Below are 6,000 nucleotides of genomic sequence, written 5' to 3' on the forward strand. Positions count from 1 at the left end.
CAATTCATTGTTTAGGTATACACTGATGTTGAATGGTCATGGCATTTATTATCCTAACCGAAATGTTTTTGAGATTGGAAAGGGATACTGTTAATCCCTTGCATTTGGACCACAAACTGGGCCTGCCTTGAGAAGCCAGGACACGTGAACATCTGTGATATATAAAACACAAGAAAACATGGAGTGATAAACACCTAAGTCTGGATGGTGGGGGGAGGCAGGGGACCCCAGAGGAGGGATAAAGGAGCGTTGTCAGGGAGACGTGAGGTACAGAGTTAGCTCTATGCCTCAGCCTGGGAGATGTTTATTATTAAATACATGTTTATTATTGAAAAGGTGGTGTGAGGGCTCACAGAAGAAAAAGCTTCATTTTTCCCGGGAGCTAGGTGGTTATGGTCAGGGAAACTAACAGGGGCACTTCACTCTGTTGTGGAAAGTTACAGAAAATTTCAAGGACAAGGTGACAACTTAAAAGTTTCCAGATGAAGCAAAGGTCAGGTTGCAGCCCCTCCTGGCAGGTGAGACGCCCGAGAAGGCTTACCGGCCAGGGTCTAGTGTCCTGAAAGGACAGAAAACCGAAGACCAAATATAGACATGGCCTTGCCAGCCCTGAGGCCCCTCCGCGCCTTTGGGGAAAAAGCAGCTAGCAAGGGGGTTCCAGAAGCTGACAAGGCCCACACATGACACTTCAGAGTCCCCACATCACTTTTCAAATTGAGGTGTAACCCGACATGTAGGTGCAAAATCTTAAGTATCTGGCTCGTGGATGTTTACAAATCTATAGATCCCTGGCACCACCATTCAAATACAACTATATATAAGATGTCATCATACCAGAAGGTTCTCAATGGCCCTCCCCACAAAGGTAATAAGGTTTTACCTCTGTCACCATTATTTTGTCTTTTCCAGGGTCTTTCAAAAGACTTTCCCCAAAAACAGTCCTGGAGAAGGAAGGGGCTACACAATCCCTAGGGGCATCTAACCCTGGAGCTTACCTTGACCCTGGCCAGGATGGGGCCTCGGAGCCTCACACAGCTGCCTCAGGACCTTGGGCAAGGCCTGCAGGAGGCTCCCCTCCTAGTCCTGAGGGCTTGGGCTATTGCCAGCCTGGCTGCACTGCCCCAGCTTGATGGCATCTTCGGGCTTTGGGCGCCATGGGAGTAGGTGACATTGACATGATTCTGTTGGCAGAAGGCCTTACTCCATAGGCGCCATCTGGGGGACCTGGGCCTAGGGCGAGGCCAGCTCCTCCTCTATTGGGCGCTCCTGCTGCCACCCAAGTGCTGGTGCAGGACAGGCGAATGTGGCCCGGCCCAGGGCGGAGGCTTTAACTTTTCCTGTTCTCGGTTTGTGCAGAAGGAGCTGTGGTTCATCTAACTGCTTCCTCCATTGGACTCTGGGACATTCACAAACACCACTCAGGATGCCCAGGGGAGCCTCCGAGCCCCACAGGTTTCCCAGGGCGGGGGGAGTGGTGTTGCCAGGCAGGGTGCACAGAGGTGGCCTCTCAGGCTGCATCTCCCCAGCCCGTCTGGCCGCAGGAGATTCAGGGTTTCAGAGCATTTCCTGCCAAGCCACCGGCCGCATTCGGAAGCTGAGTCGATAGATAGATGTCAGCCCAATTAGTAAATATCAGGCTGAACTGGTGCTGCTGGAGAACTTAGAAATGAGATTTCTCTCGAGGAGTAGGTGCAGCGTCATGGTGGAGACTCATAGTCTGATCTCCGGCTTGGCTTGTGCTAACGAACCACCCCTCCCAGCCTATTTCCTCACCTGTAAGCAGAAGCTAAAAGCAAAATCTGTCTCTAAAGTTGGTGTCAGAATGTAGGGAGAGGTGTGTCAAGCCCTTGGCAAACCCAGCACAGATTTCATGCTCAATAAGAGGCGCCCTTAGGGTTCGGGGGAATGGGGTGTGGGCCTGCCCATGACCACAGAGCCAGCACAGATGACTCGGGTGGGAGTTAGTACCAAGGCTGCCAAGTCCAGTGACAAAAGCATCCACCTCCTCGGGAGGGCACTGTGGGGTGAGGCCAGATGGAGCGGGCTGTCGGGGAGGAGGGGCAGGTTACTGCGGAGGCTCAGGCTGCCACTCCAGTTGCCGGTCCCTGCCTGTGGGGAGCAGGTGTCACGTGCACACAGGGCAGGCGCAGGCTCCTCCCCACCTGGCCTGGGACCAGATGTGCAGCCCACGCATGCTGCCCACGCATGCTGAGCATCTGTGATGCGCTGAAGACACAGCAGCGAGCAGCACAGGGGGACCCCACAACTAGCAAGAATAATTGGCCATACTCAGCTATGCAGAAGGGCAGCCCCCCAAATTTACACACAGACACCCTCCCTCAGAACCTGAAATCTGGACTTAGCAAGCAGAAGGAGTTGGTGGCAGAGCTGAGCCTGTGTAGGTGTCTCAGCAGCTGATCTAACTGGCAGACCTGATACCTGCAGCAGAAAACGACTCCTCCGGCTGAGGTGGGCGAGGCAGAGTGGCTCCCCAGAAAGCCCTGGGGTGGGGAGCAGGAGCAGGGCTGCGCACACCCGCCCCCAGTGGGGAGCCCAGTGCTGGGGTTTCCTGGAGCCTCACCGTGCAGGGAGCAGGCAGCACCCCACCTAGGACTATCATGGGAATTACATGCACATGTTGGCCCAGCAGGGCCTCCGGGACACTAGCATGCAGGCCTCCTGCTGTGCGAATGGCAAACCAGAGGCTCCAGCAACCCCAAGCGAGCAAAGGCAGGGCAGTGCTGTGCAGAGGGAGCCCTCCAGGTTTGGTGTTAAAATCCACATTCAGGTACCTGAAGACGTCCCCTCCCCTCAAGTTCACTGGAATGCTAGGGTCCAGGGGGCACACTCTGGGACACCTTGTCCCTGGCGTTGGGTCAATTCCCATTTGGCTGGATGACTGTAGTGAGCCACGCAGTGACTCTCCGTGCCCCCTGGGGAGGGAACTGTGTGGGCAAGTCAGGTCTGGGCTGGATTTCACCGCAGCCAGCTGTGAGCATCTGAAGAGGGCATTTTCCAGGGGCCTCAGCTGCACTCACCCGGCGCTGCTCAAGGAAAAGGTGGGAGCTGGAACTGGTTGTCTCCCTGGCCTGATCTGCAGAGGGCAGCTCCCAGGGGGAGGCCTGAGGCAAAGAATGCAAATAGTGCATGTCAGATCGATTGATAGTGGTTCCCTGGGGTGCTTTGTAGAAAAGGATTCTGAGGTCACGCCAGAAAGTGGACTGTAATCAATTATGGATGTCTACCAGGGGCGCGGGGAAGGGGGCTGATACCGCAATGGAGCATGCGCCTCTCTGCCCCACCAGACAGGCTTTTCTCTTTCTGTGATCAGGGTGGTCAAGCGGGCCCCCTGTTTGGTGACACTTGTCTGAATGCTTTATGAAAAGGGAGTTCAGGAATCCACCGACCCCGTCAAAGCAGAGGTCATTTCCACAGCACCCTTCACAAGCAGGCATCGGCTTCTGCTTGAACAGAGGACAGCAAACACCCCCTCAAGGCAGCGGTGCCCACCTAGCCTGCTCGCATCCTATTGACCACTGTGTCCCCATCGCATAGAATGGGCTGTGGTTTAATACATGCGAGCTGAGCACCTACTTTCTGCTGGACACAAAAGACCCTCAGCTGAGCCAGTCAAGCACCTGCCCTACAAGACGGGGAGTGTCATCTGCAGATAATGAACCTGGTCAGCTACAGCAAGGCCAGCTTTCTTGGAGAGAGGCCCTTAGAGGCAGAGGTAGGGCATTCTCCAGAAGCAGGAAGAGTTACGGCCTAGAACCTGGAAGTGTCTGAATTCTAGGGTGGTGGCCATTTCCTGAAGACCCACCTCCCATTTTCTCTGTTGGGAGCAGGACTTTCAGAGCAATAGCCCTGGAGCTGCAACTTCTCAAAATTTAACATTTGACTCCTCTAACATTTGCCTCCCTGGAGGATGCCAGTGGGGTCCACCAAGACCTGGGTTTGGAGGTGGGAAAGAACAGGATGTCTGTTGCCTGGAGCCAGAACTGAGGGAGAGAAGGATCCAGACCCTGGCAGATTTCTGCGGGATAACCTGCTCGCAGGAGGAGTGCCAGGGCCCACCCTGAGTGCTGGCAAAACTACGTGCTAGCGTGTAGGCCTCTCCAGATTATGAGCCCCGGGATGGAGGTGATGTCAGTGACAGCGAAGAACCGCCTGTGCGCTGGGCCAGGCACTTTGTGGGTAGCCCTGGGAGTGGGGGACTTTTGGACCCCATTTTATGGACACCCTCTAGAAGGAAGATCTTGTGTTAGCAATCTGTGTGTCCCTAAGCCAAGTATAGTGTTTATCAGTAGCGCGGATTCAGTGGAGGCCGTGAGGAGTAAGGGAGGGAGGGCAGCTCAGCTCGGGCAGAGAGAGGGTGGAAAATTAGGTCGGCACATCACTGTGTCTGCCTTTTAACCCCGATCTGCACAGGGGACCCTGGGAACTTGTGACCAGCTTTGATTTGTCAGAAAGAAATCTGTAAGCCCTACACTGCTCCACGCTGACGCCTCTCTAGCTCCATTTGGAGAAATTGCAGACCAGGGTCCAGGGTGCCAAGGGGAGCAGGGCAGGCAGGGCCTGACAAAGTTTAGGGCTGGTCAGGCTCGGTGACCCACATGGCCTTGAACATGGCTCTCGTCCCTTATGCCAGGCTCTGTGCCAAGCACGCCACATGCCTGCATGCCATGGCCGCCTGGCCGTGGTCAAGGCAGCGCCTGGGCCACCGGGAGGTCCACTCGCGCGACCACACCGCGCCCTGAGACGGCGCCCCCTAGGGGCCACGGCGAGGCAGCGGGAGGTGGCCTCAGGGGGCCCGGTGGGGGGGTGGGGGGGTAAGGGGGCGGGGGTGGGTGCCCTTTTGTCATGTTAAGCAACCAAGGAGGGGGGCCGGGAGGGGCCATCTTCGGAGGACACCCGCTGTGCGCAAAAGGGGATCCCGGCCTGGTTTGTGCAGGAGCTTGTCTGTGCTTTTTTTTTTTTTAAGATTTATTTTATTTTTATTTTTTTAAGATTTATTTATTTATTTATTTATTTATACAAGCACTGGGTACAGTCAGAAGTGCGGGAGGGCGAGAGAATTCACCAGAGCCAGAGCAGGGAGCAGAGCAGGCAGAAGGACCGAAGTACACTGCTGAGGGGAGCAGCGGGCGGCAGGAGAGGTCTGTGCGCCATGTGGGACCCTCCTCCGGTGGCCGGGGAGCAGCCGGGGATCGAACTGGTGCCGCAGAGGCCGCGGGCAGCTTCGCAACCCAGCGCTCAACCGCTGCGCCACCGGGGAGGCCCTGTCCGTGCTTTTCACACGGTAATTCCGTCCCTGCACCCCCCTCTTTAGCCCCCCCGCCCCAGCCCTGCCCCCCCCCCACCCCGCACCATCCTGCAGGTGAAGAGACCCAGCACCCGGAGAGGCCGCGCCTTGACCCGAGTCACAGAACTAGTCGGGCTGGAGCGCGGGCGGGGCGGGACACCCCCTCGTCCACCCGCGCCCGGGAGGGGCTGCACCCCTGCCGCGCACGCCCACGGGCGGGAGCTGCGCCCTGCAGAGGGCGGCGCGGGGTCAGGCTCCGCCAGGGCGGCGGCCAGGGGCGCCCCGGCCGCGGGGTGGGGGCGCCAGACCCGCCTGGACGCGCCCCGCGGCCAACGCCCGCCCGGCGCGCGCACCTGGGGAAGGTCGCAGGTCCCGGAGGGCAGGTGCGGCCCGATAGGCCCTGCGCGGCGGTGGGGCCCCTCCGGTCGCGGGTGCCGGCGCGGCTCCCCGGGGCTGGAACTCCCCAGGTGACTCCCCGCCCCCCGCGGCCCCTCTGCCACCCGCGCGCTTCCCCGCGCGGTTCCGGCACCTGCTCTGCGCCCGCCCCACGGCGCCCCACCCCGGCCGGGAACGGAGGCGGGCGTTCCGCTGGCTCCCGACTTCCAGCTCGCCGTCGCTCCCACCCATCAGGACGACGGAGAAGCAAATAATCTGAGTGGTTCTAAAAATAGTTCCCTGAGCAGCAGCAGCAGCAC

The sequence above is a fragment of the Talpa europaea genome, assembly GCF_964194135.1.
Source record: "Talpa europaea genome assembly, chromosome: 3".
NCBI lineage: Eukaryota > Metazoa > Chordata > Mammalia > Eulipotyphla > Talpidae > Talpa > Talpa europaea.